Below are 25,475 nucleotides of genomic sequence, written 5' to 3' on the forward strand. Positions count from 1 at the left end.
ATGGGCCAATCACGCAAGAGCGATGGAATAGAATTTTGAGGCCCATAGATGACATGAGCTATATAGCAATCAGTCAGGCATTAGGGGAAGGAGTATTCAATTATAACTACTCTTGGAGGACTAACAACGACATAGTTGGGCTATGGATAGGTTGTTTGGCTCGACAGGAATTGAAAAATGGGATATTATCAGGATCACCCACAATATTTTCGATCCTTGCTGGTTAGTGGGCTTGGAAATTGTTGTTGCAAACATTGATGCTCGGCTCGCATTCCTCTCCTAGAAGCATACACCGAATTTGGAGTCAACAGTCAGGAATTGGAAAGGAGCCCAAGACGCCCTTGCATGGTTATTAGGGATAATATCAAGTTTTACAATGAATGGCCGCGTATGGAGATGAGCATAAATTTTTTGATGAGATGGAGGGGTATCATCGAAGACCAAGGAAGGGACTAGTTAACTGGCTATCTGAGGGCATACGACGCCTATATCCATCCAAATGTGGATTTCAACAACATGAAGTGGAATTATGTCTTCCAAACTATGACAAAACTAGTAGGAGTAGGTCAACATATGAATTTCCCCCTGGATCAACAGCTAGCTCTCTGCATGAAGCGTCAGAAGTTATAATGGTTTTCAAAAAGTAAGTCTAAAAAATCTCTTGGGTCAACATAAATACTCTCATAAATCAAATTTTGGTTTGTATCACCCGATTTTAAAACAGGTTGCCTTTGTAGATAAGTTGTTTCTGCTAGATAATCAAGCGAGTATGCCTTTCATACACTTTTATTTTATGTATCTCTTCAATGGCTATGGTGGTTACTGTACATACTATCATATATTAATAGAAAATATATTTAGCTTCTAAACAACCTTTCGTATGTGGAGATGGCTTTTGCTTTGCGTGCCTCTAGTTTAATTACAGAATAAATCTTATATGGAACTAAGTATTAAGCTTATGAGATGTTAATCTAAAATTGTAACCCACGTAATAGATTTTTTCGATATCTTAAAACTCTCCGACATTATAGATGGATTTTCAGTTAGCCATTCCCTGGATTCCTGTTTATCATTTCAATTGGTGACAAAACCTTCGTCTAATTAAGTAGGGAACTAAATCTTTAAAAGATTAAAGAACTTGTTCCACACTTGTACTTTATCGTTATTTCAAAATCTTTAACATTATAACATTAACTGAATAGCAATAAAATATTAATTAAGATAGACCTTATAATTATGGTAAAGATCTAATTAACAGTATAACAAACTGTATTTATTAATAACCTTTTTTCAAATATCAGCAAGTAATTCATCCTAAGAAGAGGACCTGGTGGCTACTTATTATAATTGGTTTTTGTCTTTCGATACATTTAACCCTTAACATTTGTTGATGTTGGTGAATGTAGACAGATGGTGATTATCTTCCCTCCTAACAGATTCCTCTTTCATAGACATTTTTATTAATCTGAAAAATATTTTGATGTAATCACTGGGGTATGCCCCTTTAACTAATGTATAATATAGGACTGAGGTCCCGGGCAAGACATGAGGTTTTCTTACCCCGTTCTTTCCTACCTGTGCCTGTCAGAATGGGGAAATACTTGTATATTTATTTAAGTTATTAATAAAATCTATCAAGGCTTAGGCCATTTACCGAGCAAAAAAAAAAATTAAAAAAAATCACATTTAACTCATTTAATCACTTTACTAAAAATTGTTCATTCATTGTTCACTCTATTTACCTTGCTTGTTCATATCTCCTTTTTATTTAGTATTATTTGTTTTCTTCCGCTTTGATATCTTTTCACTCTATTCTCTTGACTAGTTGATTCACTCATTCTCTTTCTCCTTCCTCAACTCTGCTCAATTCACCTAGTTCAACTATCTTTTTTCAACTCCTTCAATAGTTTGCACAATCACCACCTTAACAATCCAAACCATGTTTTAAATAAGAAAACCAACGTAAAATTGTCTTGAACATCTCCTTAAATAATCATCTTTATGCTTCTAGATTCTTCCATTTATTGTTGCTTAATCACATTTGTTGATCTTAAATTCATTATACTTAGACACGTAGAAAATATAACTTTCATAGAACTTTGTGCTCTTCATTATCTTTCTTTAATCTCTATCATTGGATCCTTATTGAATTTTCCTAGTCATTATTTTTGCAACAAACTTTGACTCACACCTTTGACCATCTCAAACATTTCATATCTCCATCAAAAGTCAACCTTAGATTCCATATTTGTACTTTTTATTGGAATTCTTTAGAAAAACTGGGGGGGTGAATCAGTTATCCAAGGTCTAGATGTAAAATTAAAACTTTTCACAACTTAGTGAACCCATATCCATAATACATTTTCATCATGCATGCATCCATTCAAGTATGCAATCACTTAAACTTGTAGGTTACTGTCAAATAAATTTGTAGAAATGTAAACATTAAACATAAAAAATTCAATCACACATTTGACACAACGATTTAACATGGAAACTTAATTTGGAAAAAAATGACCAGTAACATGCTACTCATTCTCACTCTTTTGAAGTGATGCCCTATGAAAGGCCAACCCTATTAAAGGTTACAATACACATTGTTAAATGTGACCTGGTGAAAGGATTTCAATCACCCTATTAGTAGTGAGCCTTGTTAGAGGACTTTAGATCACTCACTTGGAATGTTACCTGGTTAAAGGATTTACAAATGACTGTTAGATCAACCTTAATCCAAAGGATTTACCCTAGATTGATACAATGATTAGAGAGTAACAATAAGGCTTGATCTGATAACAACTTACAACTTCATTTGTAGATTACAAATCTCTATTTCAGTCCTCCATTCTGCTTGGCTTTTACCCTCTTAAGCTTTGATAGCTTGTTTAGCTTTCAAGCATCCATGCCCTTAAGCATTCTTGCCTTGTTTTCCAATACAATCTCTTATCTTAGGTCACTAAATGAAGCAATTACCCTAGAATCATTGTCTTCCTTAGGTTCTCAAACATCAACTCTTGCTTTTGACCAACTATCTCTATAAATAGAGAATTAAGATATTCTGTCGTTTATCCTCCATCATCCATTTTAGGGTTAGATTAGATTAGATAGGATTCAATGAATCTAACCCTCATCTCATTCCATTCTCTTCTAGAAACTTCTCCTTTAATCCTCTTTGAATTCACCTCAAAACGGTTCATATTGAATTTTGTGCCACTAGCTCATCAATCTTATCTTCCACATGGTTCACACAATCCAAGAAAATAAACTTGTCAGCTTAGATTCATCAAAATCTCAATCTTTCTATAATGTTGACACTCAACATTAGCTAGTTTCTAATGCTCATTATATATTACGTTGGTCGTCATCCATTGTCAAAACACTCAGTATGAACTAAAGTTTACTAGTGTTCAGTATCAACTAAACTTTACTCATCTTACACTATTTCACTCGGCTTACATTAAAATTGAATTTTCTTGGCTCCAACTAATTTTATGTTTGGCTTGCACTAACTCTACTTATCACCTATTGTCCAGTTGGTCAAGCTTGGCAGACAAACTTTGTTTAACTTGTTCTTCTAAACTTACTCAGTGTAACCAACCTTTGCAACCTTAAGTAGATTATCAATGCACTATAATATCACTGTCTTAACTACTCCTTGTACTCCTTTTCATATCATAACTCAACCTTTCTTTTAGGTGCTATTGTTACCTTATTTGATCAAATACTCTTCATTAATCAAACAAATGACAGTACTTAAATTATATAAGCAATTGTCTTACCAACAAGTAGCAAGTTTGACATCAGTGAAAAAACAATGATTGAAACACATTTATCATACTTGTATCAATCTGTTTTCAACAATCTCCCTCTTTGGTATTGATGAGAAACCAAACTGACCAATCTTAATCAGTATGACTAATCAGAATACTAAAAAGAAAATAATTTCTTGTATTGAAATATCTCCATCAACAACTTTCATCTTTTGGATAGGTTGCAAAATTTTGTTCTGATCAACGTACAACCAACTCATCCTTATGAATCTCTCTTGATTACTTCTTATATCTCCCTCAACATTATCTCCCTCTTACTAGGAAAATCAGAATTTTTTTTCATCACCCTCAAATTTCATGAAACTTAGTACACTTTTCTTTTCAACAATTTCTCCCTCTTTGACAACAATGCCAAAGACGTGGCATCTACATATGCATATATGAATATTTTTAGTTTATCCCTTTGTCGCCTTGCTTGTGATTGATCTGTAGCTCTAGCTCTTTGATTACTTTAGTAAACTCCTAGAGTAGGATCCACTACATCAATGTGTAACATATGTCAATCAACTTGTTTGGTGCCTTACACTTCTAATTCTTCTTAGATAGCCTTTGATAGGGGCATCACCCCTAGTTTACCTCTTAGATACTCATGACCATCCTTAGGTAATTATTTTGTGAAGATATTAGCAATTTGTTCTTTGGTGTTGACATATTCCATCTTCACCTCTTTATCTTGAACTAATTCTCTCAAGTAATGATACTTGATTGCAATGTGCTTATTCTTTGTATGTACCACAAGATTCTTTGATATATTTATAGAACTTGTATTATCAAAATATAGTATCACAGGTTCAATGATTTCTTCCTTCATACCTTTGATTAGTTGTTTGATTTACCAATCATAGACCTATTTAATGTTTGATCCACCTTAGCTAAATCATCATTCTTTGACAATTTATTTCCTATCACCGTAGGTGTGCTTACTGGCTTGGAATCTTCTAATCCAAAAGTTTTTAGTATCTCCTTAACATATTTTGACTAAGTGATGTACATTGTTAGAAATATAAGAGGAGTAACTGAGAGGGGAGGGGTGAATAAGTTACCACAAAAAAAATCCCAGATCTCTTAGATGTCAGTACAAAATAAACTCTAAAAATTGAACTTTGTTGATGCTCGACAAACACATAGAAAAATGTTGTAACTCGGTAAACACTGAAATGCTTGGAAAATACTTAACATGAAAATCTTAAGACATTATCTGTGATTACTATTGTTTTAACTTAGGTGCAAACACACAAGAGAAATAGCATGAAAATATTTGACACCAAGATTTAACATGGAAACCCAATTTGGGAAAAACCACCAATTGCAACTAGTTATTGATTTTCACTCTTCTGAAGTGAGTCTTGTTAGGAGCCAACCCTGTTAAAGGTTATAAAACACACTATTAGGTGTGACCTTGTTAGAGGATTTAATCACCCTATTAGGAGTGGCCTTGTTAAAGGTCTTTAAATAATTTAATAGAAATACCACCTTGTTAGAGGATTTACAAATAGTTGTTAATCCAACTTTGTTAAGAGATTTAGATCACTGCTACAATGGTTAGAGAGTAACAATGAGACAACCTAGTTTCAGATGCAACTAGGTTGCTGATTGCAGATCTCAATTTTGACTTGTATACTTGGTCCTTCTTGATCAAATGCATCTTTTTAGCTCCACAATGATATTTTTCTTATCCTTCTAATTCACTTCCTCTTAGCATCATTGAATCTTCAATTATCTTCCATGCATTTATCTTTTTGATTCTCAACTTGACTTTATATTTATATCTTTCATATTATCAAGTCAGATAGAATATAACTTAGAATAATTAATATTCATCTCCTTAGTTGGCTAGAACTAGTAGACTATTCATTTGAACTTAATATGCCAAAATAAGAAAATCATTTGTTAGTTGACCCTGCTTGGTAGACTCTAACTTAGAAACAATTTTCTTGGGTTAACCAAGTGAACTCAATCAACACTACATATTTGCAAAGTTCCTTTGTTAACCAAGTGAGATCGGTTAACACTGGTTCTATCCAATATTCTTTCGTTAACCGAGTTAGCTCAGTTAACACTCAATTTTCTCAAGCTTTCCTTCGACGTCCAAGTGAACATGGTAGATACTTCCTTTTGGACTAGGCAAACTTTGGAATGCTCGGTAGACATAGAAAAGTATCTTAAATGCCCAAGTGAGCTTGACATACATTGATTGGTAATGATATGACATTTTGTGTAACATCAAAGACAATACTCAATTAATCAATTGGTCCACTAATCTCCCTCTTTGGCATTGATGGCAACACAACATGTCATAATGCAATGAAATTTTTAGAGCAAGAATAAAGTAAATTATCCTTAATTTTATTCAGATTCTCATCCATGAGAACTCCCTCTATCAGTGTGAACTCTTTCAGACTTTAGTTTCTCCCTCTGTCAAAAAACTTATGTTTGCAACAAATTCTTCTGATAGCAAACTCTGGCTTTGATATCATATTAATTTCATTCTCCCTTTTTACATCTCTTTACCAAATTTCTATGAGATATGATAGAATACTTCTCCCTTTTTGACATTTCATGCCAAAGATAATAATCAATGAATATCAATGTACCTCAAGTATTGATTCATTTGCAATATGCCCTTGTTAGTATTGCACCAACTGATTAATCTTCAACATGCTCTGATTGATGCATCACTAAACTTCATTTAGTGAGCTTCAGATAGGGGAATGACCCCTAGCTTGCCTATTAGATATGGAAATGCATCCTTAGGTAATGGCTTTGTGAATATGTCTACAATTTGTTCTTTTGTATTCACATATTCCAATCTTACTTCTTTATCTTGTACCAATTCTCTCAAGAAATGATATTTTATAGCAATGTGTTTTGTTTTGGTATGCATCACTGGATTCTTTGATATATTGATTGCACTAGTGTTATCACAATATAGAACTACTGGATCCTTGATCTCTATCTTCATACCTGCCAATAGTTGTTTGAACCAAACAATATTAGAACAATTTTTTATTGCTGCCACATATTCTTCCTCTGTTATGGACTGAGAGATGCAAATCTATTTCTTGCTTGTCCAAGATACTGGTCTTTTACTGAGAAAGAATTCTCTGCCACTGGTTCTTTTTTTGTCATCAATACTTCCTACCCAATCAACATTTGTGAATACTTTTAAATCCAAATTGCCTCCTATTTTGTACCATAAACCATATTCTTTGGTTTCTTTCAGATATCTCATTATTCTTTTGATTGCCATCATGTTATTTTCTTTGGGATTTTTTGAGAATCTTGCCACCATATTGATTGCTAATGCAATATCAGGCCTTGTATGCACTACATATTGTAATTTTCCAGTCATTGATCTATATGTGGTCTAATCTACCTCTTTGGAATTATCATTTTTTGAAAGTTTATGTCCAGTAGACATAGGGGTTCCAACTACTCTTGAATCTTCCATTCCAAATTTCTTTAGTATCTCCTTGATATGTTTAGATTAAGTAATGTAGATACATCTTTCTTCTGCTAGATCTACGATCCAACAAAGAATTTTATCTCTCAAAACATAGACATTTCAAATTCTTTACTCATTTCTTTTGAAAATGCCTTGTGTAAGTCATCATGTCATGTGAATAAAGTATCATCAACAAATATTTTTGCCAACACAATCTTTTTGTCTAGTCCTTCTTTGATATACAAACTATTGTTATCATTTGTTCTTTAAAAACCAACTTGTACCAAGTAGTTATGAAGTCTTTCATACCAAGATTTGGGAGCTTGCTTGAGACCATATAATCCCTTTTGTAGTTTACATACCATGTCTCTTTTGCTGGGATCTACAAAACCTTGAGGTTGTTCTATGTATACTTCCTCATCAAGAATTCCATTCAAGAATATAGATTTTACATCCATTTGATAAACTTTAAATGCTCTGTGAGCTGCATATGCTAGTAAAGTTCTAACACCTTCCAATCTTGTAGTAGGAGCAAAAGTTTCACCATAATCAATACCTTCTTCTTGAAAATAGCCTTTACATACTAACCTTTCTTTATTTTTGGAAACATTTCCATCTTCATTTAGTTTATTTCTGAATACCCATTTTGTGCCAATTGCATTTTTATCCTTGGGTCTAGGAACAAGAGTCTAGGTTTTATTCTTCTCTGTCTATTCTATTCCCTCATTCATTGCTTTAATCCAACTTTCATTATCCAAAGAATCTTTGATATTTCTAGGTTCAAATTCAAAAAGTAAACATGTACCTTTCAATTTATTTCTTGTCATTGTTCCATCTAGTTTGTCTCCAATGATATGGTCAGGTGCATAATGCCTTTTGACATATCTTGCCAGCATTGGTTCTTTTGATTTGGATTTTGTTTTACTAATTTCTTCATGAACTTCAGTATTAGGCTCGAGTCCCACTATCTATGACTCGGGTCCATCAGACTCAGTTTGCTCTAGTAATAGCTTAGTAGCCTCTGATTGCGATTCGAGTCCTTTAGATTGTGACTCGAGTTGCACAGATTGCAAATTGGTAGATGTTGGAGATTTTGGGGACTCTAGAGGTGAAGCCTCCTATCTACCAAATAGATTTGGTAGGGTATTAGGTTCATAGTAAAAAAATCTTTTGTAATCCTTAGGCTCTTTATTGCTTTCTTCTTCATTTTTTTTTACAAACTCATCAATTTCTACATATGCAGTTTCTATGATTTTATGAGTACACAAATTCAAACATTTGTATACTTTACTTCTACAAGAGTATCCTAGGAATATTCCTTTGTCAACTCTGACATCAAATTTACCTTTCCTAGATTCTTTCAAGATATAACATTTGCTACCAAATACTTTCAAGTAACTTACACTAGCACTTGCTCGAGAAAGAGGTGCAAGAGGTACGCCGATAGTTTTTATATTGAAAAGATAAATTCAAAAGACATAAATTTAAAAGAAATATTTTGAATTGGTAGTGTGGATTATATATATATATATATATATATATATATATACATACATATATACATATATATATATATACATATATATATATATATATATGTACATATATATATGTATATATGTATATATATATATATATATATATATATATATATATATATATATATATATATATATCGAGAGAGAGAGAGAGAGAGAGAGAGAGAGAGAGAGAGAGAGAGAGAGAGAGGCATATACATTTGACATATCTCTTTGGAGGCTAAAAAAATATAAAACTATAATATTTGATTTAATGTAGGACATCCGAGTTCAAGAGTTGATTTGAATTGCATGTTTTTTGAATTTTTTTGAAATTGTAAATAGAAATGTAATAAGAGTCTCATTTGTGGCAAGGTAGCAAAGACATGTATGTAAGGAAAAAATAAGATTAATTCTTAAGAAGAAGTAGATATGAGTCAATTTCAGGAAATGTAAAAGTAGTGAAATTCTAGAAGTAATCAAAAGAGACCTAAAATACCTAAAAGTTTCTTGAGCATTTTTTTGTGTGTGAACACCTTTTTGGAATCCAAAAAGTGTCATCCTATAGAAAAGAGTAGTGAATTACTTAGGAATCCACACAGAGACACAAATAAATGAAAAAAATGCATATTTGTAGAATGACAGACATTACCATTTTCTGTAGAAGTAGCTTCAAACATATGGTCTTGATGCGAGATTGAGTGGAAACATGCTTCTTCTTTCTTTCTAATAATATTGCATGGATTCTTTTTCATCTTAAAAAAGTGCTAAAAAAAAAATGAGGGCTCTATACGAAGGTTTTGGATGGATTTTACTCTAGAGATTGCTGTGAAGGTGAGGCCTTGTCTTTCAATTCTACCTATATCAATTATAGCCTTGCCTAAGGTTAAACCCTATGATTTGTGTATAGTGATAGCCCAGGCTATGGCAAGAGGTATTTGTGTACGATTGCCTCAAAAAATGGGTTGTATTGGAATGGTTTTTGGGTTTGTAGGATCCCAAGGTGGACTAGTATAACTAGTGGACCAGTATAACTAGTGAACTCTACCGTGAAATTTGAAGGCAACAAAGGAGGTTTACATCCTATTGAATACACTATATCTTTTACCTCTCCAAGAAATCCATTAATAAGACCAACAGTGATCCAGAGGTTTTTTGTAAGCATGACACATTGAAGTTTACATAATAAAACTTCTCTGGGTAATTGGTCATCATTAGTCATTTCCTCACACCTGTGATTTGTATTTATTGCAGTGCACAGTGCAATAGGGACATTGAGCTCTTTTAGCATTTTCTTGTTGTGAAGTGAAACTTGTTCATTGGTAGCAAACAAATGTGTTGCATGGTCAAACTCAATCTGTTCATTTGGAGTGAGGATATTGTTTGTAGGTCTTATTAACAAATGCTAATCATGTAGCATTGGTTTAGCATTGTGCATATTGTGTAGTGCTCTACAAAATTGTATTTGAAGGGGATCATCACCTTCTTGTCTAAATATTGTTTCTAATGTTACCATTGTATTAAAATTGTGCCACGATTATTTTTCATTTGTGTGAGATGCATAGAGTGGTTTGTGCATATTTGGTGGAAGTTGGGCTAGATCACCTACAAGAATCATCGACATGCCACCAAAGAAAAGGTGTTGTTTTTGCGGTATAGCTTCACGTAACTTGGAATCAATTTTAAGCAGTAGTTTGGGACCTATGAAGTTCATCTCATCTATTAAAATGTATTAAATATTTTTCATGTCTTCTTGGTATTTTGTTAATGCTTGACCCTAAAGTGATTTTATTTCTCGAATAGGGATTTGTAGGGTTGCATGTATGGTTGATGCATGAATATTGAAAGCTACAATTCCTGTGGGTGCAAGAACAAGGAGTGGATTTATTGTGTTTGGCATTGAATTGTGTAGTGCATTTCTTATGCAACTGATAAGGTAGGATTTCCCAGTTCCAGCAGTTCCTTATATGACCATGTTTAAAGGTTGCATGGAGAAATTAGATGCAGAGTGGTTTCTAATGATAGAAAGTGCAATTTGTTGATGCCGTGATAAAGTGTAACTATTGGTAGACACAGAGGTAGAAGAGCCAATAATTGAGCCAACACTTTTCTGTCTATGTATAAATTGAATGGCATGGTCATGCAAATTCAAAGGAACATTATGGTCTTCCCATGGATGGTTGTTGTCAAAGTCATGTTTTCCCAACATGTTAAGATCATTTAGGCTAGAATTACTAGTAAGGCCTAGTTCAGACATAAATTCCCACTTATTTAGTTGCAATAGATCTTGTATATCCATGTCACCATTTGAATCATTTTCCTCTTCCAAGATCCCTTCATCTTGATCAATGTGGTCCACATGCCAAACATTATATGTTTCTAGTTTTAATTGCTTCCAATGTCTAATACTGTCATCTTTGTCCACACCTATATCTACATGGATCTCATGAAAGTTTTTGTATAAGAGCAATTTAGTCCAAAAAAATGTTTCAAAATGCTCAGAGTCTTCCTTGGGAATTGGAAAATATTTTGGATACACTTGTACTATTGTTGTTTCCTTTCTTATTCTCCATTTATCACATTTGTGAGATGTAGCATGTGTATGATCTTTCTGATTAAATTAGTGTAAGTTGTTGAAGCTTAATGGGACGTTCCATGTATGCTTGTATGTAGCTAGATTTTATTCAGCTACCACCACTCATTTGTCTAAGGTGGTGCAACACTTTTCACCCCACATTCAAAGACATAAAATGACAATTGCAATTCACAAGGGGCAATTTTTGAAGCATGTGACATGTTTCTTGTGTAGTAATGTCTCTTTCAAAAATAATTTCAGCAATAAAATTTTTGTATGCTTTGACGACGTTGTCGTCTACGTTTGAATTTGAGCAAATTCTAGCCAACATTTGAACACATTTTTCACTTTTTTCTTGTTTCCAGATTTGGATGCATACTTAGCAATGTATTTGAGAATAGTGCTCAAGATGTAATAGGTTGGCAATCTATATTTTCTCTCCATATTGATAGCATATGTGGGTTATGAATGTTCAACCTATCATTATTTCTAGCTAGTTCAAAGCATTTGTGCCCGATTTCATTATGATATAACGATGCTTGTTCACATTCTTTCCAAGGTGCTTTATATCTACATTTCATTTCTTTACCTTTCATGCATAGGTACATCCTCTCAGTACATCAAGTGTACCTTTGAACATTATTAACCAACTCTTCATAATCAACCAAAGGATTAGTGGAAGTTATTTTAGTTGTATTTAAAAGACATGGATCTTATTTTGGAGCTCTATGCTGAAAGTTGTCTATTTCTGATTTTGAGCAAGGGTTCATAATTGTAACATATTTTTGAAAGAAATTTTTGGCCTTTTCTACTACTTTGGGGTTTTCTCAATCAAGTGTATCCATATTTGGAGCATTTTAATCCAAATGATACCATGTATGTGCACAGATCCTCTTCCCTACCATTTCTAGCAGTACCAATAATTAGTTGCCTCTATGAGCTTCTCAATTATCTCTTCATGAATTTTTTTGAAGTGTTGGTGTAGATATAGTGATGTTTTATGCAAGTTATTAATCACATTATCAATACATTGTTTTTTGGTAAGCAAGAAAGATGGTACATTTGGGGAAAGAACACTATGCTAATCAGGCCATTTAGTGTCTGCTGCACTCAATGTAAAGAAGAATGTTGGAGATCCTATTTGGGTTATCAAACTTGTCAACTTTGTAGGATGTGTATTCCAGAATGCTCTTGTCCCTCATAAAGTAGACCAAAAGTGCATTAGTTCTTCTAAAAGTTGATTGTCAGGTAGGTTAGTTAGGTGGGAGTGAAGGTCTTCAAGAGTGGATGGTGTATTGTCTTCAACTTTTTGTTTAATAAATATAGATGTAGTATACTGGCTATGATGATGCATCATAAGATTCAAGAGGAAGTATCTAAAGCATGGATGTTGGCCAAATCTATTATCATGGTAATGAATAAGATGCACAACATATTCATGGATTTTGAATTCTCTAGCATGAGGTTGCATGGGTAGTGCACTACCCTTTGGGAAAAGTGTGGGAAAGTCCATGTCAAACAAGCCCTTAGTAGTATACTCAATGTGATGTCATCTGTCTATTATTCTATTTGTAAAGAATCTTTTATGATTTTTAGCTAACGACATTTATTTGGTAGGCTCATCATAAATGATGTTGAATATTAGGAGTCATCTTCTATATCACATTGTATGTTTTCAACTGAAGCAGTTGTTGAAGCTAGAGGTTCATTGCAATCATCAATTATATGTAGCATTTGTGAAATATTAGTATTACAAGTAGGAATAATTGATAATGCCAAACTATCTATTTCTACATCTTTGTAGTAAGTGTCAAATTTGATCTTGTATGAGAGTGCACTGTGAACACGGCTTCTACTAACATAGCAATCATACTGCTTCCCACTTGTAATTAGTCTTCGAACCATTAAGACATCTAGTTGGTCAATTGTAAGTGGTAAATATTTTGTAATTGTTTGAATATCCTAGGGAATGCTTATTGTGTGCCCACTATATTTGTATTGCCCACCATGAGCATGGGTTACTTTCAAGACGGGAGTAACACGTGCAATAAACATCTCCTCTACTTGCGTGAGAACCCTTAACATGGTTGCTCAAAGGGGTCCATGTTGTTGGATTCTGAGAAGCAATGTATTCCCCTCTCAAAAAAACATCTCTTACAAGTTATAATTCCATTTGATATACACACATTCGTACTAGAGTATCACTCTTTATAGGTAGCACATGTTTTCAGTTGTGAGAGTGCATCTATCCTAGTTCTAAATCTGTGGTTCGCATCTATATATTTAGAGGAAAACTAGAAATAGATGTGATTCATTGATTGTTGACAAGGAGGGATTTTCTTAATAGGATTTGGTGGTGCATTCATGAAAGGTTGTGGTGTAGGAGAACCTGTAGAACCTTGCGGGTGGCAGGAGAATGGTTGGTTCAGTGTTGACTGCAAATGTTGGTAGCATTGAATACAACAATGTACTCTAATTTCTTCTCTATGGTGGCCATAGTATACATGAATTCTCTTGCATGATTGCATAGCAACACTGTTACTATGGATGGGTTGTCTATCTTGATCAGGAACAATGAGAACCATATACTAAATTTTACAGTGAGAAGAACAACATATTTCTATTACCATTATACAATCATAAAAGCAAGGAAGTGCAAGAACAATAACAATAATATCAAAATAGTATCCACCCTTCAATGCAAGTTTTCTAGTTGGAAAAACCAAGTATGGTAAAGAGTAAGAGTCCTAGTTGTGTTGAACCTTTTTTTACAAATGTTAAATTAGCCAGAGTAAAAGGTTGATTATTGTTTTGGAACGTATTTGGTATTACCAAATGTAAAACATATTAGATAATAAAAATGAAGTTGCAAGCACAAATCAAACATTGGGTACAAGTATAACAAAGAGTACATAATTTTTATAGAAAAATAAGTCATTGAAAGTCATAAAATAATAGATATAATTAAAAAAATCAACTATAAATATTTTCTAGCAGAAGGTTAAAAGACAAGTTTTGAAGGGTCTTGAAACCTTATTGACGAGTAGACAGTATGGGGATAGTAGTCAATACAGCAAAGAGAAGGCAATAAGCATAGAGAATGGATATTAGGGAGAACCAACAAAAATTGTGATTCATATAATATATACTTATAAGAAAAATATGTCGTTTCCATGTATGGATATAGTTTGGAAAAATGTAAGTCTTGTGCCTTCATGTGTGGTGCATTATCTATTTAGTTGCAACTAACACGGGGAGTATAATTCCATCAAAGAGTGAGGTGCACTCACTTATGAAATCCAACCTAGAAACTTCCAAGATCATTGAGTTCAGATGCAACTCGTCATTATATGATTCCATTTTGCTTGTAACTATGAATAAAAACCAGTTGTATTGAGCAGTTCGTATAGAAAACTCTGCACGGTCAGGTTCAATATCATCAAACTGTAGCATATAGAGTTCTTTTGCAAGCATACTAAGGATTTTAGTTACAGTTTCATTGAAAGAAGTTGCCCACAATGATCTAGTATGGTCTTCAATCTTGACTTGAAGTACATATATATAATCACGATCTAAAAAGGTGGTTAGACACTTTGGGTAGTACCACCTACAGTTGCTATTTTGTTCAACCCTTTTCTTGTATTGCTTTCCTACTATGACAAGGGGACAAGTTGGATAAAAAAATTTCTTCCTTACGACAAAAACAAGGGTTTGCTTTAACAATGTATTTGAGAGGTTTTGAGGAAGTTGGAAATTCCTCTTCAATATTGGTAATGGTTTTGCGTGCTAAAATCAGAGGCAAATCTAGTAGGGTAGGTGTTGGTGCAAGAAATGTATGCCCATGTTGAGAAAACCAAGATTGTAGTTGGTTGGCTTCATCAATATTAGGATTTACAAGTATTTCAGAAGTCGCAAGTGTGCTTACGACGCTACCATTGTACTTTTCCAAACAACCACCTTTTATAACAAGCACAATTGACTTTTGTAGTTGATACATTTCTTATAGTTGTGCACCTTCTTTCATAGCTGCCTATCCCCACAAAGTTATGTTGATAGTGGATGTAGAAACATCAACCATTTTGAGACTCCTTCTAACAACCTTAGTTCCATCTCACCTTCTTATTGTAGACACAAGATCCATAGAAATGACAATTCCAATGAGATCAAGAGTAGAATTAATATTTATATTCATAATCTTTGCAACGGGTGTAAAAGTGTATCAAACTGTTGGAATTAAGAGGTCATCATCACATAGTGAAAGTGTTGAATCTTCCTTTAAGGTGATTTCAAAATTATTGTTCAATTTTTGTAGATCCTGTGTCTACACATTGTGATGATGACCTCTTAATTCCAACAGTTCGATACACTCCCAACCTGGACTTTATCAAAGTGGAGGTCTGCAACATCATTGAAGCAAGTTTTCTAGAGTTTAGTCCTTTCAGTATCGATAATGTCAAAACTAAAAATATGACCATTCCTATTCTTTGAGTTGAATTGGTATTTTTCCTTTTTCATGGTCACACAACCTTTAATAGTCCACACTGTTTGATATGGGTTTAAACTTCTAAATGGAGTGATTGTTAAAGTGCAACATTTTTTTTGTAGAGATGCATCAAGGCCAAACATCAATTTAGTATGAGTCATATGCGTTGATATTCCTATCTGTTCAACATTTTTTCCTATACTCAATGGACTAACAAAGGAGTGGTTTACAATTTTCTCTAGTTCTTTGAATAAGAAGATGGGAACACCAATTATATCATGTTTTGTGCATAAAACCTCTAAGTTGAAGATTACAATCCACCTAAAAAGGTAGGTAAAATAATAATATTAGTAAAGGTACATATTTGCATAAGAAAACATGAAGGGTTTCATTAAATAGAAGTGGAGTGGAAGTGGATTTACCTTGACTCGCAAATGGTGGGAATAGAATAGTGGGTGACATCGGCTATAGAACCTTTTTGGATTTCATTTGAAGTTATAAGATCATTAAACTTCCTTGGCAAGATTGATTTTTGTAGGTGAAGACCATCAGAGAGCTCTAACTTGTATCTATTTGTTGCTTGAGTTCCTTGTCCAAATGATGCAATGCCAAATACTTGGAGATGCGGTTGCAAATGAAAGTTTTCATTGTTCATAAGTCTGATTGCATCTTCCATAAGAGATTGAGACATTACTTGGAGAGATTGAATTTTCCCTATAAGAATAGTAGTAAGAAAAAATGGTAAACTTAGAGGAGCATGTGTTTGTCAATGTCATAATAGCCACATTACATTAGTAGGGTTGGACCTAAGCATTATAGTATGGTACCACTTTGCATGGGAACATAGTGGTCATAGTAGAACAAGAGTAGTTTTAGGTGACTTTGATATGGTTGAAAGAATGCTTATGGTGAAGTGTAGGAGGGAAATGAATCAGTAACTATAGTGGACTCCCACTATGAATATAAGCCAAATAAAATGGAAGGTAACATCAATTTAACTTCATACTAAAACAATGCATACTTGGAGATTTTGACTTATATAGCAAAACATGTACTCGTGCAAAAGGAATATAGGTAAGAAGGCATATTAGGAATATGCAATCCAAAATTAATTTCTTTAAATACACATTTTTTGATGCCAAGCATGTTCTTGGATGAGGAGTAATGTTTTCCAAAGGTGGTTAGTGCAATTGAAAAGACTACTTAGTTTTTTAAAATGGTGGAATATCTTTTATTGATATTAGTATATAGAACTACTTAGGGACATTATATTAATGTATAATAAAGAGATATTTCTAATCGTATCTATTAACTTTATTATCAAACCAAAACATAAATGCAAGGCAATTGTCTAAACATAATAGGACATACAAGGAAATGATAAACCAAAATTGCTTTGGTGAAGCACAAGTTTGTTGACTAAAGTGTGAGAATAGATTGAAAAGAGTGCTCAAACTTATAGTCTAAAGTGTGCAAAGATGTGTAAAGATGTGATATACATAATATCATATAAAAAATTGTGCCATGGAAAAAAAACCATTCTAGTTAAATATATATGAGCTGCTTCATAGACATTATAGCTCACTTTATATAATCAAACAAATGTGGCGTCCCTTTGAGAAAACTAAACTATGTAAGGGTAAAGGAAGAAGACAAGTGAATAGGTGTTGGAGATATATGTAATGCATAGTTGTATTCAAAATAGAACTGTGTTTGTATAAATCAAACTTCAATCAACATATGATATAACAAAGGAGGAAAATAAGGCCGACTCGTTTATTATAGTAATAGGAGAAGTTGCAAAAACCCCAATTTTTTAGAGAATTGTATTAGAGGAACCACTAATAATCACCAATAGGGGATAACACAAGTGAAGCGTGTTCTATGGATGATTAAGATAGTCTTGAAAAGCACGACAAATAATAGGTGCATTCCCTTGTTTGTAATACTCATCAGCATGAATCTCCCTTAGATAATTACAATAATGATAATAATCAAGTTGTTTTAAATTGATTTCTTGCAAAACTTCCTCAACCCTAATGGATATTAAATTCTTGAACATCACATGTATGTATGCTTTCCACTTTCATTTGTGCATATAGTTGAGCACAATTTTGAGAAACACAATTTGCAAGACTTTGTATTCAGTTTGGGGATACCCTTTCCAATTGATAGACCCGTTAGATCCTGTAGATGGCTATGGAGTATTGACCTCTGACATACTGCTTGAGATGTCTGTTATGTGGTGAGGTTGGGGAGGATTATCCATGACCTAGAAAACCAAAACAAATGTTAAATATGAAAAGAGAACCAATAGGAACATTGATAGTATTGAATGGTAGTTATTTTTATCCATATAACTAATTTGCATGAGTATTTTTTAATGAAAGATAAGTTTAAATGCATAAATGAACACTATTCTAAAGAGTTGGGTTGAAATGTATAAATACTGAATTGTATAAAATTATATATTATAACTAAAACATATAAATGAGAAGACCTTAGCTCTTATATTTATAATTTCTACATCCTAAACTATTAAATAAATCTAAAATTATGATTTCTACTATAAAGGTGGGCTGTGGACTACGAGCTGCAGTGTATGTTAATTAAGAAGTAATTGAGATGGTCATTAGTTGTAGTGTATGTTAATTAAGAAGTAATTGGGAAGCATTTGTATTCTCAGTCATTAAATAGACCAAGGCTCAATACAAACAAGGTTACTATTCCCATTCTAAGGCAAGAAAAATTGGCTAGCAATAGTTGTTATACAAAATTTGAATCTATCACATTATTATCTACTAATCTCCTCAAGATATTCAATCTCCATTGAGTACATCAATTGCCTATTTCTCCTATTCTTTTAATGGCAACACAAATTCAATGAAAAAAGGAAGATGAATAATGAAATAAAGCTCAATAGTTCAATTTTTCATATTGCACCATTAAGAACCATACCCAATCAAATAGAGCAAAGGTCAAGTGTGCAATTGTATTATGATTGATTTGATTCTAAGAGTTATGTATATATATTTTTAGTATCTGAACTACTGGCAGATTCTTAATCTCATACAAATCAACATACATTTCCTCATAAGTATAATTTTAAGGTTCGACAATCTATTATTAAACAAAATTAGATTTGTTAATTCTCCTTCAATCTGGCAATGAGCTACATTTGGAAAGTTTCCACACTCAAAATTTTTTTACATAATTGAAAATCACATATTTCTTCATGAATTTACATTAGTAGAAGAGCCATTTCTGATACAAATAATAATAAATATTAGGGCATAAGAAACATAAATTTGAAAAATTGAAGGATGTTAGTATAAACATAGTTGTCAAATTCCAAACATTCTTAGCAGTATGCCTGTTAAACCAAGAGGAATTGAATCCCAAGAAGCAACTAAGACTAAAAATTTAAGAATTTTATGACAAATTGTAATTGTATCCTGAACACATGAGTGTACAATGGTAATGATTAGTCATCAAAATAGGACAAGATGCCTCGTAGTGTTAACATTGGTAATGCAAAGATTCATGAGCTAGGTGCCTAAGAATGAAATATGAAAGGTTTTATGATCTAGAGAGTCTTTAAATATTTCAATGCAATGACTTTGAGTTCACACAAATTATTCTACTTGAAAGTGCATTAAGAAAGCTCATATTAGGCATTTTCAATTTACCATTTTCTTGTCAGTTATTTAACCTAAAGCACTTTAACCTAAAGCAAATATCCACAGCCTCTTACAAAGCTCTGATTTTTGTGTAGACAAAGAGGATGTTGGCAAAGATTATAGATTCTTGGCTTAAATCAAAATCTACTATTAGTTAAAGCAATGACCAATATTTTTCTGGAAACAAAAATTTATTGAATAGCAACAATGGATGCTAACTATTGGCTAAAGTAGAGACCAATATTCTAAATCAATGGGAAATGATTACACAGATGGACATCACATAGTTCCAAATATAAATTGCTAAAGCTATATGCAAAGCTAGTACTATTTCGAATGACAACCTGTTGAAAAATGGATAGCTACAATAGAATATCATGTGTAGCTATCCAAGTCGTATATTTTTTCTGAACATAAGTATTTTTGCATGCGATGAATCTAAGCTTAGCTCTTATATTTATAACATAAACCTGAAGCACAAAAAATCAAAGATTAAAAAAGTAAAACATAAACCTGAGCTGCAATTTCCAGTTTCCAAAAGTAGTTGCAATAAGTTGAGCTCGATTGTCTACCAGAAGTAAAAGGAAAAGTGTTGCTGAATAGGAAAAGAGTTGCTGTAGATATGAACAGGAACAATAATGGTGGATGTGAGAAGTATAAATAGAAACTAATCACTATTTAAAGACTCAATATGTAGCCCAATTAAGTTATCTAAGTGCAAGCCTGTCAATTCATGGATCACTTGGTCATTCAAATCACATAACATAAATGGGGTTAAAAGAAAATCTTTTGCAAATCATTAAATCTGCATTGAAATATTTAGCTTTAGAACTTTTTACTACACCCCACTACCACTACAGTGCAATTATCGTGGATGATTCTCTAGATCTTTTAATTTAGCTAAACACACATAGAATATGAACTAATAATAAAATCCATCCTTTTATTGATTATACAAAGCCACTATATTATAGATTGTAACACAGTATAAAATCCATGCCAATCCTGCTTATGTCATAATAATGATGTAAAAGCAATGATTGAAAATAATTTTTTTGATAGAATGTTTTAAATTAATAATAAGGTAGAGTAGATGACCTTGTGGAGCTTACCCATGCATTTGAATAATAAATGTTGTAAAAAGTAGCTGCTATTAATAATGTCAAGAAGCACCTTTCCAATGCATATCCCAAGTTGGAGCAAATGATATTTATGTTGATTACATAAATGATATAAAGGATAGTTGTAGACATCTTGTCAATTTAGATGAAATTTAGATAAAATTGAGATGTATCTCATTTGATGAGATTAAAAAGTAGATTTTATGATGAGATTAAACCATTTTCTAGCACCTAATACCATTTGTTGGCAGTCATTTTCCTGGTGTGAGACAATTTCTAATTGCAAGCAATCCCAATGGGAAAGCCTATCGGCTAATTAGGTTTGTAGCCATACCATAGTTCATAAGGAGTTTGATTTGAGTCTTTCTTTAGCTACACTCTATTTAAAGTATGTATTACAGTGCTTATTGCTTCCTTCCAGAATTTAATTACAACATTCTTTTCTATCATTAGCATTCTTGCACAATCTATAATGGATCTATTCCTTTTTCAGCTATACCATTTTGCTAAGGTGTACCAAGGGTTGATACTTGTCTTAATTACTTTTTCAATGCAAAATTCATTGGAAATGAATTCATCACCTCTGTGTGATCTCAAACATTTCAACTTCTTTCCAGTTTCTTTTTCTACTCTTGCTAGATACCACTTGAATCTTTGAAAAGCTTCAGATTTTTCTTTTAGATATATTACAGTCATCATTCTGGAATAGTCATAAAAAAAAAGAAGGAAAACTTATCTCCACCATATCTCTCTATTTCAATAGGTCCACATAAGTCTATATGCATAAGCTCTAATACTTCCTCATAATGATAATTCTTGCTTTTGAAACAAGTCTTTCCCATCTTACCAATTTGACAATTTTTGCATAGACCTATATTAGGTTTCCTCAAGCTAGGAATATCTCTTAGTCTTTTATTTTTTCCTATTTTAACCAGATTATCAAAGTTTACATGACATAATCTTTTGTGCCATAACTATCTTTCTTCTACTTGAGCAACAAAGCATGAACTTTCACTAAGATCTAGATAGAATAGGTTAGCTTTTGTTTGTTTGCTAGATCCGACCAGATTTCCTTTTTCATCCAGCAGTTTGGCCTTGCCATTCATAAATTCTACCTTGAATCCAATATTATTCAACTATGCCACACTTAGTAGATTGTGCTTTAGTCCTCCTAACCAATAAGCATTATCACATATAAGTCCATTGGTCAATGAGATACATCCTTTTCCTTCTATGTAACAAGGTTCATTGTTTCCAAATCTCACACTACCACCATCATAATATTCCATGTGCTCAAATTTTTTTTTGTCTCTAGTCATATGATGTGAACAACCACTATCAATAATCCATATATCATTTTTCTTAACATGAGAGATACGTGCAATCTTATCTCCTTCATCATCAGATTCATCTTTTATAGCAATGTATACCATTTCATCCTCACTATTACTAGAATCTTTAGGTATAAAACAAGATTTCTTAACTTTTTACTTGTAGTTTTTGAATTCCTTCTTTCCTTTATACTTATTACTTTTCTTTTCATCCTTTTTTTCTTTGTTTGGACACCTTGTAGAAATGTGACCAAATTCTTCACAAGGAAATTAGATTAGAGGAATCTTACCTTTGTACTTTCCTTTGCCTTTGGAATATTTTCTTGCAAGAAGGGCTTCAACAACTTCAAGATCACTATCACAACTTTCTTCCTCTTCACTTCTTGATTGATTGGCCTTTTATTTCTTACTCCTTTTCTTGAGTGAGAGTTTGGCTTCAAATGCAGACTCAATACTTTTGGAACTAGGAACATAGTTACCATAGTTATCCAACTCAAAAGCTGTTAGTCTTCCAACTAAAGCATCCAAAGATATTTTTCTATTTGGATCACATCTCATTTCTTGAATAATAGACACTCTAATTACATAGATAGGAAGAAGGGTTTTGAGTAATTTTCTTACAACTATTTTGTCATCAATGTCTCCTCTAGATGCTTTGATTGCACTCTCACTTTCTTTGATTCTTTCCACATATTTTGTAATGTTTTCATCTCCTCTCATATTCATCTAATCAAATTGTCCTCTAAGACTTTCTTCTTTGGATCTTCTTACATTGTTATCTCCTCCATATATTGCTTTTAGTTTGATCTACATATCATAATTTGTAGTACAATTTTTGACTTCATCAAATTGGGCATAATTAAGAGTAAATGCAATGTCAATCATCATGATGTTATAATTTTTCTTTTTAGCAATATCTTTGACTAATAATGTTCTAGTGGGAGTCTTGTATTCAGTGTCAAGATAATTACAACCTAAATCACTAATAGTTGCCAGATGTAACCTCATAAGTCCTTGCCATGTTGCAAAATTGTCTCGGTTCAACTTGGGAATCTCTTCTATAAAACATCTTGATCTTTAGCTTAGGTCCTTGAAAACTTATTTGCAAGCACTAAAAGCTCTGATACTAATTGTTGGAAATATAAGATGAGTAAATGAGAGGGGAGGAGTGAATTGGATACCACAAAAATAAATTCAAGATCCCTTAGATGTTAGTACAAAATAAACTTTGAAAACTAAACTCTGCTAATGCTTGGCAAACACATAAGAAAATGTTGTAACTCGGTAAACACTAAAAATGCTTGGAAAATAATTAACATAACAATATTAAGATATTATCTATTATTAATATTACCTTAACTTAGGGGCAAGCACATAAGAGAAATAGCATGAACACATTTGACACCAAGATTTAACGTAGAAACTCAATTTGGGAAAAACCACTAATTGCAACTAGTTACTAATTTTTACTCTTCTAAAATGAGCCCTATTAGGAGCCAACCTTGTTAAAGGTTACAAAATACATTGTTAGGTGTGACCCTGTTAGAGGATTTAATCAACTTGTTAGTAGTGGCCTTGTTAGAGGTCTTTAGACAATTCAATAGAAATGTCACCTTGTTAGAGGATTTATAAATAGTTGTTAAGCTAACTCTGTTAAGAGATTTAGATCACTACTACAATGGTTAGAGAGTAATAATGAGATGACTTGATTTTAGATGCACCTGAATTGTTGATTATAGATCTCAATTTTGGCTTGTATACTTGATCGTTCTTGATCGAATGTATCTTTTCAACTCCACAAGGATATTCTGCTTATCCTTCTAATTCACTTCCTCTGAGCATCATTGAATCTTCAATTATCTTCCATGCATTTATCTTTTTGATTCTCAACTTGACCTTATATTTATATTTTTCATATTGTCAAGTCAGTTAGAATATAACTTAGAATAATTAATATTCATCTCCTTAGTTGTTTAGAACTAATAGATAATTCATCTAAACTTAATATGCCAAAACAAAAAAATACTTTGTTAGCTGACCCTACTCAGTAGACACTAACTCAAAAATGATTTTCCTAGGTTAACCAAGTGAACTCAGTCAACACTGCATATTTGCAAAGTTCCTTTGTTAACCAAGTGAGCTTGGTTAACACTGGTTCCATCCAATATTCCTTCATTAACCGAGTGAGCTTGATTAACACTCAACTTTTGCAAGCTTTCCTTTGATGCCTAAGTGAACTCAATAGATAATGCCTTTTGGACTAGGAAAACTCTAGAATGCTCGGTAGACATAGAAAACTATCTTCAATGCCTAAGTGAGCTTGGCATACAGTGACTGATAATGATATGACATTTTGTGTAACATCAAAGACAATACACAATTAATCAATTGTTCCAACAATATATACCATATTTCATTTGATGTATTTGCAAACCCACAAAGAACTTGATCTCTCTAAACATAGACATCTCAAATTCTTGCTTCATTTCATTTGCAAAATCATTACATAAAGTATCTTGACCTCCAAATATGATATCATCAAAAAAAAATTAAGATAAAGAAATACTTTTGTCTTTCTTTGTCTTCAAGTATAGATTGTTGTTATCATCAATTTTCTCAAATCTAATCTTTACAAATTAATTATGAAGTCTCTCATACCATACTCTTAGTGCTTGTTTCAAACTATAAAGAGCTTTGTGTAGTTTACATACCATGTTTTTGTTGTTAACATCAACAAATCCTTCTAGCTATTCTATGTAAACCTCTTCCTCTAATATACCATTTAGAATTGCAGACTGAACATCCATTTGATAAACTTCGAAACCTTTGTATGCAGAGTAAGCAAGCAAAGTTCTTACTCCTTCCATTCTTGCAATATGAGGAAATGTCTTCCCATAATTTGTTGGTATGATTTTTTACGTATTAAATTTTCTTAGAATCATGGTAAGAAAAATAAGATGTGAGTCCTCTTGTTAGGCCCTAGGGTTTTAGGTTTTGGTCTTGTATTTTTGATATCCTTTTAAATCTATGTCAAACCCTAAGTCTTGCCTTTTAAAATTTTATCCTGGCACGAAAGTTTAAAAAAAGGATAAGCGAATATTCTGTTCCCGCCCGCTTTCAAGTCTTTGTGAGTCCTTTTGATGAGGTTTTATCCTAATCATTGGATCTTTTTTGAATTTATAGTTGTCATATACTCACTATGAAAAGATGCTTGAAGATCACGCATAGCGAGGTAGTGACCATCAGATATTTGTGTCTGTGATACTGAAAAATGAAGTCCGGCACTGAGAATTGTGTTAACGTGAATACATTATGACGTGTGCTATGTCCTAGGCTTGTCAGTTTTAAAAATAAACACACGTGAAGAAGCACGTAAATGGTGTCATGAGTTTCTCTGGAAATTCACTAATTCACTATCAAAAAATCCATGCGACTTGTTGGTGGTGACATAGCGAATGCTCGGATTTTGCAAAAGGCAGTGTCCTTTTAAAAGTTG

The sequence above is a fragment of the Cupressus sempervirens genome, chromosome 1 (genome assembly GCF_028749045.1).
Source record: "Cupressus sempervirens isolate cs-2001-9-10 chromosome 1, ASM2874904v1, whole genome shotgun sequence".
NCBI lineage: Eukaryota > Viridiplantae > Streptophyta > Pinopsida > Cupressales > Cupressaceae > Cupressus > Cupressus sempervirens.